We start from the raw sequence: 13364 nt of genomic DNA on the forward strand, positions 1-13364 counted from the left end.
ATTTGCTATATTGCTCTCTTTTGGGAGTTTTATAAATCCAATCTTTAACGAATGATCCATACGTAAGAATTTGAAAGCTAAAAAAAATACCGTATTTACTTGAATTTGACTCTAACTTTTTTCCCAAAATTAAAGCTAAAAAATCGTGGTGTTGAGATATGTGTGGGGATTTTTGGAAACTACAGTTTTCAGAAAAAAACTGAAAATGGTGCGACTTACCAAGAAGTTCCTACTCGCTATAACTACTTTTGGCATCGAGAAGTTTCTTTGTGTGCATCCTCAAAGTTATCTACCCAAATAGCGTCATCTTCTTTCCCATTATTCTAAAAATTACCAGTAATTTACAAGACTTGAGATACGTAGAGCAGTGAAGAACTGCATATGATTGGTGCGGTATTAACAAAAGATCACGTGAACCAAAGACAAATTAACATTTCAACAGTTGAGTTGAAATGCTAATTCCCTTCAATCGAATTCCATAATATCTGAAACACATTCACTATATATTTCTTAGTTTTAACACATTAATGACGGGGGGGGGGGGGTCAAGCAAACCACCGGCAACATATGGTTTTGCCTGGTCTATACAGCAATTTCTGTTGGAGGGGGGATTTGATTCATTAGTTAGTGCCATTTATATCCTGGTTGTCTCTAATTGCACTGTTTGTTGAAAAATATGACTCCTTTAATTATGCATAGCCGAAAATTGCCATGTACCTCCTAAAGACCTTTCGCGTACCCCTGGGGGTATGCATACCACACTTTGAGAAACACTGAACTAAGAGATAAAATTAAACGATATGTCCAGTAGATGTCCTAACCCTTGTTCTCCAAGATGACAGAGAATCTTCACATTAGCTACAAAGCTCTGTCTTGAAAGATAAAGTGCCCATTTCAAAAATGTAATCTACCATCATAATGCTTTATTTGACCAAGATTCCACCGATAGTTGTGGATGTGCATATCATCACATGTTAACATATGTTTCTTTGTTACTAAACTCATTTACTCCATAAAATATATTATTGTAGTTATTCAGTACTTTTTTTTTTGCACCACACTATATATATATCGACCTGTACACAAAAGTTTGTGCAAGACCTATATCATGTTAGTGTGTGCATCGGCAAGAGAGTGAGAAAAAAGAGAGGGATATGTTGACTGTTTATGAACAGCTGAAGGTGATAGTCTCTGGAAAGACAGAGTAAGGAAGACTTCCAAAAAACAGAGATGGGTGGAATGAAAGAGGAGGCAGAGAAGTTTGTTCAGCAAGTTTGGTGCTTGGCTGTAAATAGGTGTTGAACAGCAGCTGCTCTGGTTCTTACTGTTTTGGAAGAAAATAGGGAAATGATAGTGGACATTTAATCAGAGCACTATCCGTGAAGGTATTCAAATGTCTTGCAATATCCCATTGTCGTACATATTTGGGATTTATACAGAGTTAGGAGTTATACATTGAGTAGTGGAATTAGTAGGAAGTATAGGTCAATCCAAGAAAGGAAATCTGATCATCTTTGGATATCTGGGTATTAATGAAAGTTAAAGGAATGGACATGAGATATTTTCTGGTGAAAGATCAGATAGGATTATGTTTTGGTGGCATTGGAGTCTATTGTCTTCACCCCTGTTGAAATAGAAGGAAGTTAGAGTCTAGGACATTGGTTATGGTAGATCTTGAGGTTTATAATACTTAGACATTGCAAGGTTTGTTAAATGAAAAGGAGGAATGGAGTGTACTGTCACCAGTGAAGCCATCGACAGGATTTGAAGTCACTGAGAGCAGGTCATTTACATACTGGAGGAAGAGAAAAGTGAAAAAATACAGAGAAGAGGGAGGAAAATACAGAGCCCTGGGATATTCTTACATTGGTGGAGAAATCTTAGCTGAGTTGATCATCCACCATGATTTGTAATGATTGACCAATGAGAAATCTGGTGATCCATTTGAATAGGATGGAAGGTGGAACACAGAATGGTATTTGCTGAGTAGGCCTCTGTGCCAAACCTGATCTAATCCTTTAGACATGTTAACAGTAATGACGTAAGATTTTCCAGATTTTTCGATGGGTTGAGTCTGGAGGTAGGTGGTGAAGACTAGATGATCAGCTGTGGATCTAGAGTGGTAGAATTTATATTGCTGGTCACTCATTATTACATTTAATGGAATGAATATAGCACAGAAGAACAATAAGATATCAGCTGAAAATTTATTTATTAGTGATACTGAAAATGAATGTGTCGTAATTATCGAGGTGGTTAGTAGGTTTTGCAGCAAATTTTGTGTATTGGTCACAGTTTACAAAGGCAGAATGTAAATTAGAGAATAAACAGCCTCACCATGAAAATTGAGTGTGGTGAGTAGTGTGATTTTTCTAAAATGGTTCATTGTTGGGAGTGTGATATGTATGTGCAGACAATTGGGGCAGATGTGTTTATTGTGAGATTGAACAAGGAAGTGAGAGGGTGCGAGTCTGTGAAAAATGGGACATTTTAATGGACTGTGGAGATTTAAATGAAAGTTGAGAATGAGAAATGAAGAATGTTAGGTGAAAGGTAGTGATTAGCCTAGAGTAGTATCAGCCAGAAGGATGAGGAAGAGAATATAAGTGCAGGGAATTTGACTTGGATACAGAAATTATTGAAAAGCAAAACTGACTTGTGGCTACTGACATAGCAAACGTGGACATGACTGCAACAATAAAAGAAAGCCTGATTGTTAGGGCAAAAATGGGAGTGATTGCTGATATGAAAGAGCACATGACTGCTGGAATGCAAGGATTGAAGAAATGATTAAAATGAAAAATGAGTGAAGCCAATGGAAAATGAAATTAAACATATGGTGGATGCAAATTGAAAAGCGCAGAAGAATAAAATGAAAGCTAGTGGAGAAAAAGAAGTACAAATAATTCAGGAGTAGCACTGTACAGGGATTCTGTTATAAAATATCTGGTGGATGAAAGGGTGCACAAAATCAGTTTTCCGAGAGGAAGAGGATGAACAGGGCGATTGATGCTCTGTGTATGATAAGTAAGTCTGCAGCAAGTTATTGGTGGTGGTGGTAGGAACCAATGATTTAGTTGGGCATGGTGAGAATATAAGGATGGATACGAGGGGATTATTAAGGAGTACGAAAGACAGCATATTTGGCATATTGCCTAGGTATGACAATGAGTTGAGATAGCAAACAGAAATCATAAATGATATGATAGTAGAGCTGTGTGAGGAAGAAGGTGCAGTTTGTTGATGTATGAATTGCATTCAAGGAGGATGAATGAAATTGTATAATAGATGGATTATATTTAAATGGATTTGGTGTGAATGAGCTAGAGAGACTATTGCTAGAAGTGTAATGAGTTATGCGAACATGGTATCACTGGAAGTCCAAGGTGGTGTGATGTGATTGAGCAAGAGAGTGGACCAGGTGATACTGAAGTGATTGTGAATGAGAGTGGTGTGAGAGATGAGAATATGAGAACAGGAATGTAAGTGCTAGACAGGGAAATGGGAGGAGGGAGAGTGCCAGGGAGATATGGAATGAGAAGATTGGATTTGGGAAGTAGTAATGAATGCATGCATGGGATGGGATGGCATGGGTTGCATTGGGAGTAGTTGAGCCTGGGGATATATATGGGACCAAAGGTTAGGCTGAGTAGACAGCAAGTGTAGAGAAGTGACAGATTAGGGATTCATTGGGTAGGACTGTTATGGATCAAGAAATGAACCATTGTGCTTATTTATGAATGCCAGGAGTATCAGAAATAAGGGAGATGAACTTGTTGCATTGACTGAATTTATTAGCCGAAAAATAGTTGGAATAAGTGAAACTTGGTTGAATGAGAATAATATCCTTATGGGAATAGAAATGGAGGGATATAATTTTTTTGTGTGGATAAGATGATAGTAGGGGATTGTCCTCAGAAGGTTGAGATACAAGGGGAAAATAGTGGCATTGGTTTTGAAACAGTATGGTGTGAGATGAAGGTTGATAGGATCATATATTTGATAGATTACCACATGACAAGCTGATAACTAAATCGAAACTGATGGAATTGGCTGTCAGATAGATTTTGAAGTGTTGTGTATGGGGGAATTGATATCCTGAAAGAGGAAGGTTGCCAGTGGAGTGCTTCAAGGGGTTTGTATTGGGGCCATTATTGTTTAACTTGTAGCTTTTAGTATTTTCAGGAAATGACAACATATACTAGAATATTGTTAGATCTGAAATAGGCGACTTCAAATTTTACATGACGTCACCATTCCAGAATCTAACAATTAACAAAAAATATATATGCATACTTATCTTTTAATGCAGTGTAACTATGTTTTTTTTGTAACAACATTTTGTATGATAAACTGTGAATTATGTGAATTTAAATTAATGTATCTATATGTCTAGCATAAATGTAAGTCAGCAAAAAGGGGCAGATATGAGAGAAATCATTAGTGAAATATTATAAATGAAAGAATGCATATTATTCAGCAACATAGGGCAAAGATCGCCCTAATACTATAAGAGCAGCGTAAGCACCTGCAGGCATCGCATCTGAGAAGACATCATGACGCATATGTTCCCGGAAACAAGAAGTCCCGTATGTTGATCGGTGAAGTCACCCAGCCTGAGACCAATGGGTGAGACGATAAGAGAAATTCAAACTCGGAAAGGTGGCGCTCTAGGGGAGCATATAAAACCCGCGACACGGAAGTAAATCACCCCCTTTTTTTTTTCTTGTTTCTGCATTTCTCTTCGTGTGCTCCAAGAGTTTATCGCAGTTCAGCTCTCATTTTTGAGGGCTGACTTACGAAAAGTTCTGGCATGACACCGCAGCAGGTTTTGGCAAGATCAACCGTAGGCCGTCAATGAGAAGGTCATCGACGTAAAACCTTAGCAGAGAGATAGCACCCAGCTCAGGTGAGCATGTGTAACCCACGTGGCGATAAGATCGAGACAACCAGAGTCATAACAAAGAAGGAAGGACGGAAGAAAACCGATAAAGAATAGATAAGTTCTCTCACTTGTTCTAGCCCCTTTTGAGAATTGACTAACAGTGTTAAGAGAATGCATCTTAAAATTTGTAATGGAAGAAAGAGTGAAGAACTAAGATTTATGTAAATGACTATGCTTTTGAAATGAACTTTAAGAACTTTCAGTTAGATAGAGATTCTGTCGTAATTAATCCGAGAGAGATTATTTATGTTCTAAAATGCCTAAATATCCGATTGAGCTGTAATTAAGAATGTATTATATGTTGAGTTATTGAATTTGCTAACATTTTGAAGTCAACGCATAATGGTTTTAAGAGTGAGAGAGTAAAAGAATGGTAGAAGTTTAAATTAGATTTGATAACCACTTTAACTTGTATGGCATTATATAATGAGTTTAATAAATATTTTGATTCCTTATTTACATGTGTTTCTGATCATGATGACTGACCCTGACCCTTCATAAAACATCGAACCTGTGATCGTGTGTGTGTGTGGGAATATCCCAATTGAAAATAGTAGGGCACAACCGCAGATAAAATAAACCAGAGAACCCAAGACTTCTAAGAATTCATTTAACATTATTAGTGGCACCTGATATTCTATGATTACCCTAAAGGCTGAGTTTATTTCTAACCTTAAGGCCCAGGCTGGCACAGAAAAAAAATAAATTTTGCCTGAGTGACCAGGATAACTCATGGAATTCAGGGAACAGGTAATTTGTGGTGGCCCTTAAAAGGTTAAATTACATAAGAAAAGGTATAAGAGAAGCGAGACATAATGTTAAGATTAATATTAATGAAGATCACTTAACAATGGCACAACCGACTTAACAAAGAGGTACATGGGATAGAATTTGATATAGCGGCTGAAGTAGGAAAGGATAAAGTTAAATATATTGTCTCGATATATCAATATCAGAGATATACGACGCAACAATATGAATTATAAAAAACTTTAATTAATACTTTCCTATATTTCAGCAGTGTTACATTGCCATCAGAGATCACAAAAAACAATATGTGTATGGATGGAGGCACTAACACTGAGCAAATGAGGCTGAATAAAGGTAACAGAAGTCGGGTCTGTAGTTCTAAATGGTGCTCTGTAGTGGACTAAACTGGGTTGTATTGGCCACTGGGCTGACGATCTCTAGCCCACTAAGTGGCACCGTTTAGGACTCTAGGCCCAACTTCTGTTGCCTTTATTCAGCCTCATTTGCTCAGTGTTAGTACCTTGTTTTTTGTGGTCCCTGATGATGGCATTGTAACATTACCAAAATATAGGAAGGTATTAATTAAAGTTTTTTGTAATTAATATTCTAGTATACGTTGTCATTTTCTGAAAAAAATTAAAAGCTGTGTGTAACCAACGTATAAGCTTATCTACAAGAATCGTTTAACTTGTATGTTACTGATGTTGAGACAGGCTTAACTGGAGATATGCATCTGTTTGCCAATGATGCAAAGTTGGGAAGAGCTCTGAAGAACACAGCAGATGTAGCCTTGCAGGAGGATATCAGTACACTGTTTATGTGGAGCAATAAGTTTAATGTTGTAAAGTGCAAGATCTTGAAATTTAGTAGACAAGGTTAGGATGAAGAGTTTACAGTTAATGCATAAATTTTAAAGGAGGTCAAAGAGATGAGATGGACAGAAACTTGAAGTTTAGGAGTCACATAAGAACATCACAATGGATTATGGCAGTGATGAAGAGGACCTTGCCATGCAGAAGCAAAAAAGGTTATGGTTCCCTTGTGTAAGGCTTTGATCAGGCTACATGGACTACTGTGCACAGATTTGGTTTCTGGGTTTTTAAGGGGATGAGGATATATTGGAGTGGTTCCAGAGAAGGCTGACTAAGTCAGTATCAGGTCTATGGAATGTCAGATGTGAGGAGATTTAGGGAATGTAAGTTGCAAAGCCTTGTGAATAGAAGGAGAGGGGATATGACTGAGACATAAGTTGGTGAGGGATTGTGACCAGGTTAATGTGGAGGAGATTTTTAAAAGGAGATGGAGGCAAGGATAAAAGAAGAACATGAGGCCATCCCTGAAGCTGTATAAGGAGGGTATGAGCATGGAAGTGAGGAGCAGGTTCTCTGCAAGGAGAGTGGTTATTGAGTGGGTTTAAGGCATTGTTCATGCAATAATCTTTTTGCATGAGTGTGGATTTCTGCAATGGAGTCTTTTGATTCCATGGAGGTCTGATGTTAATAATAATGGAATAGTAATATTTATTTAGCGTATGGCTCACACATGAAAAGTTATATTACAATAATCTTTAATATATATATATATGAGGTGGTATCAAAAAGTTTCGAGACTAGTTTTGTAACACGTCAACAGATGGCAGCACACTGTGCACACAGTCACAGGGAGCACCAACCTTCATAAGTCAGTGTGCCAAAAGACATTGTCCTGTGTGCATCTGGAGCTGTGCAACTGGTGCTAATCTGACCACGTGCATTACCACGTCTGCGATTTCATCATGGACAGCAAGTTAGAACAAAGAGTGAACATGAAATTCTGCATGAAACTGGGCAAATCTGCCACAGAGACATTTGACATGATTCGGCAAGTTTACGATGCTGCTGCAATGAGTCGTTCGAGGTGTTTTGAGTGGCATGTGCACTTCAAGAGCGGAAGAACATCACTGGAAGACGACAAGAGATCAGAAAGACCTTCAACGAGCTCAATCCCCGAAAATTTCGAAACCATTCAGCAGCTTGTGCATGAGGATCATCGGAGAACGCTCCACAACATTGTTGCCATTGTCAGTGTGTCATACAGAATAGTCCAGACAATCCTCGTGTGATTTGAACATGTGCTGTGTTGCTGCCAAGTTCGTACCCAGGGAGCTGACCCAGGAGCAGAAGGAACACCACATCGAAGTCTGCCAAGAACACTGTCAGCGTGCTATGGATGACCTGTCCTTCATGTTGAGGATCATTACCGGTGACGAAACTTAGTGTACGGGTATGACCCTGAGACGAAGTAACAGTCTTCACAGTGGAAGAGCCCATCATCTCCACAACCGAAAAAGGCGAGGCAGGTCTGCAGCTCGACCATGTGCATGCTCATCGTCTTTTTCGACGTTCGCAGCATTGTGCATCGCGAAGTCTTCCCCAGGGACCAAACCTTCAATAGTGAGTTCTACTGCCAATTTTTAAGGTGTCTGAGGGAGGACATTCGGCGAAAGCGACTCAATCTGTGGCATGCGAAAAACTGGATGCTCCATGACTACAGTGCACCCTGTCACCGAGCTCTCATCACACGAGTTTCTTGCCAGAATGATCTCACTTTCACACCCACCCACCCACCCTACTCGCCAGATTTGGCTTCTGTAGACTTCGCCCTCGAAGATGAAGATCCAGCTCAAAGATTGCCGTTTTGACACCATTGTGGAGATCCAGAGCGAATCGCAGAAGGTGCTTGATACGCTTCGAAAAGAAGACTTCCAGGACACATTCCAGAAGTGGCAGGAACACTGAGAGCGCTGTATTGCTATACAAGGGGACTATTTTGAAGGTGATAGTTTGTAAACGTAGATAAATAAAGTAATTTCTCGTAAACAGAGCTAGTCTTGAAACTTTTTGATACTACCTAGTATAAACATTTAGTGTAAAATAGACAAAATACTTAAACATGATATAAAACAGTCATAAAAGAGATACTCAAGAATAGACTACAACTATATCTAGGTTGATTCGGTTGATTATCCAGTCAACTGCACTTGGTGTAGCATGGATGAAGTTTGACAGGTTTCCATTGTATGCATGTTTGGCATGTTCTAATGTGATATGACTAATTGTCTGGTGGGATGATCCACAATCGCACCTGGGTGAGGCAATCATTCCCGATTTGTAAAGGTCGTCTGCACATCTGCCATGATTAGTACAGATTCTGTTAAGGGTACTCCAAGTTTTCCAAGGTAGGTCAAAACCCGTGGGCGCTGTTGGGTCTACTAATTCGTGGAAGTCCCCTGTTGAAGTGTTACTCCAGGACTCTTTCCACTTCTCCTTCATGTTAAAATTTGTCTCCTCGAGATTTTTTGCTGTTAGGATTGGAGGGTGCCTTGACTTTAGCCTATTTATTTTTAGGGGCAGGATGTCTTCATGGATTGGGAGATCTTGGATTTCCATGATTTTGCTGTATTCATGTAGAAGAAAGTTGGATCTGCGTAGGTGTGGAGGTGGGATGTTGCTTAGCACTGAAAGCCAGTAGGATGGGGTTGATATCACAGTTCCAGAAATAAGGTGCATAGTGGTGTTAAGCTGAGCACCAGCCATACAGGTGAGCAGTATTCAGCTTCAGAGTAAATCAGATCAAGAGCAGTGCAGCAAAATGTTGCTGTTGAGGCAACTCAAGTTGTTCCACAGAGCTTTTGCAGTATATTGTTTTGTGTTTTTAGCTTGGTTGCTGTGTTAATGAGATATGGTTTAAGAGAGAGTTCTATCCAAAGTGACGCCCAGATATTTTTGGAATCTGTTGTAGAGTAGCAGTTTGTGGTTGAACTAGACCATCAGTTCTTTGTTAGCCTGATTAGCATGAAATTTCTGTTTTGCTAGGATTTGGACATAATCTCCATTTGCAGAAGTATGCATCTAGGACTGCAAGGTCATTTGTTAGTATATCTTCCATTGTAGTAAAGTTAGTGTGTCTGGTGGGTAGAGCAATGTCATCAGCATAACAAAACTTCTTGGAGGATGTATAAATTAAAAAGGAGAGAAGCCAGAACTGACCCTTGTAGTAATCCATTATCCAATGTTCTTTGTTTACTTTTGTTCTTGTCCATAACCACTTGGAACAGGTGGTTGCTTAGCATTTTTTCAATTCGTGTTGCTATTGTTCTGCATAAGACTGCATGGAGTAACTTGCAGATTGCACCTTGCCTCTAGACTGTATCATAAGCTGCAGTAAGATCTACAAAAGCTACAGCTATTTTCAGGCATTGTTGGTAGCATGCCTCTGTGGGTGTGTGTGGTGAGTGACATAACTGGGTCACAGCAGCTTCGTTTATGTCTGAATCTGGCTTGTTCCACTGGGACTTGTTCTACACCCTCTGTCCAAAAAGAAACCGAACTTTTGATAGAAAATGAAACACGCCAATTATAATTATTCAAATAATTTATTTCAGTCAATATACTCTCCCTCAGCTTCGATGAAGCATTTGGCACAGTCAATTAATTCGTCAAATGAGTTTTTTATATTGGTTTTTGGGATACTGTTGAGGATTGTGGTTACTGCCGCTTGAACATTTTCAATGGTGTCGTATTGCTTTCCTTTCATCGGCAAATAAAGTCGGAGGAAGAGAAAGAAGTCACAGGATGCTAAATTAGGTAAATACGGTGAGTGATCCAACACACAAACTTGGTTTTTGCTCAAAAACTGTCTCACAATGTTCAAATGATGAGATGGTGCATTATTGTGCAAAAGTGACCAGCTGCCGGCATCATGATATTCATGCCGTACACGACGAATTCTCACTATCAATCACTTCGAAACTTCGAGATAAAACTCACCATTGACCATTTGGCCAGGCAGAACAAATTCTTTGTGGATAATGCCCTTCGAATCGTAGAAACAAATCGTCATTGTCTTTACTTTTGACTTCTCCAAGCGATTTTTTTTCAGGTGCCTCTCTTCTGGTGATCTCCACTCAGTAATCTTGCACTTTGTTTCTGGCTCATACTCAAAACACTACATTTCATCACCAGTAATGATCATTTCAAGGAAGTTGAGTCCTTACGAGCGGTTTAATGAGGTCCTTGCAGTGTTCAATTCATCTGTCAACTTGTGGGGAACAAATCGTGAATTCAATTAACGAGGGCCCAAACTCTTGGTCAAAATGTTGTGCACGGTTGATTTTGGAATCCCCAATTCATCTTCAATCAATCTCACAGACGATTTCATTTCTTTGATGAAATCACGCACTTTTTTGCATGTTAACTTTGCTCAGTCCAGTTTTTGGATGGCCCAGCTTTTTGTCGTCCTCAAACATCTCACGATCACTTTGAAAACTTGAGTACAGGATAAGCATTCATCACCATATGCTTTTTGAAGCATTTGATGCGTTTCGGTAAAACTTTTACCAAGTTTAACACAAAAGTCAATCGCAGCTCTCTGTTTGAAACTCATTTTCCGACCGTTCGTCAAAACACGCTTTCACTCTTGGCACTATAACTCTGCTTCTAATGAAACAAATGTCATAAACAGTTGACACAACACTAGTGAAGGTCTGCTTTTGACAACAAAAAGATACAACAGGTGGCGCCACTAGTTTCTTCTATTTTTGAAAAGTTTGGTTTCTTTTTGGACAGAGGGTGTATTATCTTAGGGACAGTTCTACTGAGGATGACCCTTTCTAGAAGCTTATAATAGGTGCTAAGCAGGGCAATTGTTGGTAATTTTTTGGTTTGTTGTTAGTTTTTCCTGGGGATACTTTTTGTCCTCTTAAAACTCTTTCGGAAGTCTCCCAGTCTGGAGGATGTCAGAAAAGAAGCAAGCCAACTACTGTCAAGCTTTTTGGTCTGACTTCAACAGGAAATCAGGATGAATTCCATCAAAACCTGGAGCCTTGCCTTGTTTCTTATCTATTAAAGCAGTGTAAATATCTTCAAAAGTGAAAGGTTGCAAGTATAAAGGATCTAATGGTCTTCTATTCTTTAAATATGTAGGTTCTCTTTTTATTTGAAGAGTGTGCTGTTTGTACTTGGCAGTATATCTTGATGTGTTGACAATATGTGATACATATCGGTTAGGAGAAATAGCTGATTGTTTCCAGACAGACAAGGTGCCATTACCTAGTTTTCTTAGAAGGCTCCATGCTTTTCTAAGAGATGAAGTTCTAGCGTGGATGATCATCTTGATTACAGACAAATCCTCTAATGTAATTACTAAATTTGGCACTCTCAAATTCTTTGTATATTCTATTGCATGCTGCCTCAGGTAATTATTCCTTAGTAATGGCATAAATTCCATTTCTCTTTCCCATCTATGTTCCTATAGTTGAAGCCCCCATAATTTCTCACCCTCCACTGATTGAACTTATTTCCAGTGCATACTATCCTCATCATCATTCACACCCCTGGCCTATAGGCAGAACCAACTGTATATATCATGTCCTGTTGGCCTCTGTCTCACACCAGATGACTATGAATGCATTATTTTCACTTAATTGCAGTTGAACTTCTACTCCATTTTGTAGTTCATCAGTTATCATCTACAATATCTCTTTCTCCCCCATTCTTTTCTCTCTGTCTTCCTTGAAAATACTATACCCTTCACATTCTATTCCTCTAATGCCAATAACTTTTAGCCAAGAAGAACTAACCTATGCCCACAACTTCTTCCCCTTGTTTTCATTGCTCCTGTCATTAGTGCAATTCTACTATCGTTATGCTAACTATCCCATTTTGGTTTGTTACCATCAGTACTAACTTAGGCATAATATGCATATTTTCACACTCAGTTGCTTCATGTACCTGTGAATCCACATGTACATGAGGTTTCATCCCTTGCCTACCAAATTTCAAGATCTTGCACTTTACAACATTAAACTTATTGCTCGACTCACTTGGAAACCTTATACTGTCATATGTCATCCTTACAGAAAGGATGATATGTGAACAAGGAAGCTACATCTAAGCTTAATATATATTATGCAATTTTTTTATATACCTATTTATTATTATTATTAGCATGTGACCTCCATGATGTAGTTAAAGGACTCATCGCAAGAGACTCCATACTTTTTTATGCAAAAAGATTATCGAACCATGTCTTAAACCCATTCATAGTTTCTGCATTCACTACACTCTCAGGCACAGCATTTCACTCACCAATCAGTCTTCATGCAAAGAATCTGTTTGTCACCACTCCTCTGCTCACACTCCCCTTATACAGATTTTGGGATGGCCTTTTGTTCTACCCCTGTCTCTCTCTCTGAAAAATCCCCTCCACATTATTCTGGTAACAACCCTTTACCAACTTATATGTCTCAGTCATATTCCCTCTCCTTATATTCACAAAACTTTGCAACTTTCACTCCCTCATTCTCTCCTCATATCTGACATTCCATAGATCTGATACTATTGCATACTGCCTCAGGATGCAATAGTATCAACTATTGCATCCTTAGTAAACTTTCTCTGGACCCTCTCCAATACATCCTCTTAAAAACCAGGTGACCAAGTCTGTGCACAGTAGTCTATATGTGGCCTGATCAAAGCCTTACACAAGGGAACTATATCCTCTTTACTTCTGCATGTTAAGGTCCTCCTCATCATTGCTGTAATCGATTGTGATGTTCTTACTGTTTTAACACTGTGATCCCTAAACTTCAAGTTTCTGTCCACTATTACTCCTAGATCTCTCATTTCTT

The 13364-nt window shown here is 38.9% G+C and overlaps 1 protein-coding gene across 3 annotated transcripts in view; it reads left to right on the forward strand.

The window, feature by feature from the left end:
* Nucleotides 1–13364, forward strand: part of LOC150101175 (oxysterol-binding protein-related protein 9) — a 613809-nt gene that overhangs the window by 67071 nt on the left and 533374 nt on the right. The window lies entirely within an intron of this gene.

The sequence above is a fragment of the Typopeltis vanoorti genome, chromosome 12, assembly GCF_054136105.1.
Source record: "Typopeltis vanoorti isolate ZY-2024b chromosome 12, IOZ_Tvanoo_1.0, whole genome shotgun sequence".
Classification (NCBI taxonomy): domain Eukaryota; kingdom Metazoa; phylum Arthropoda; class Arachnida; order Uropygi; family Thelyphonidae; genus Typopeltis; species Typopeltis vanoorti.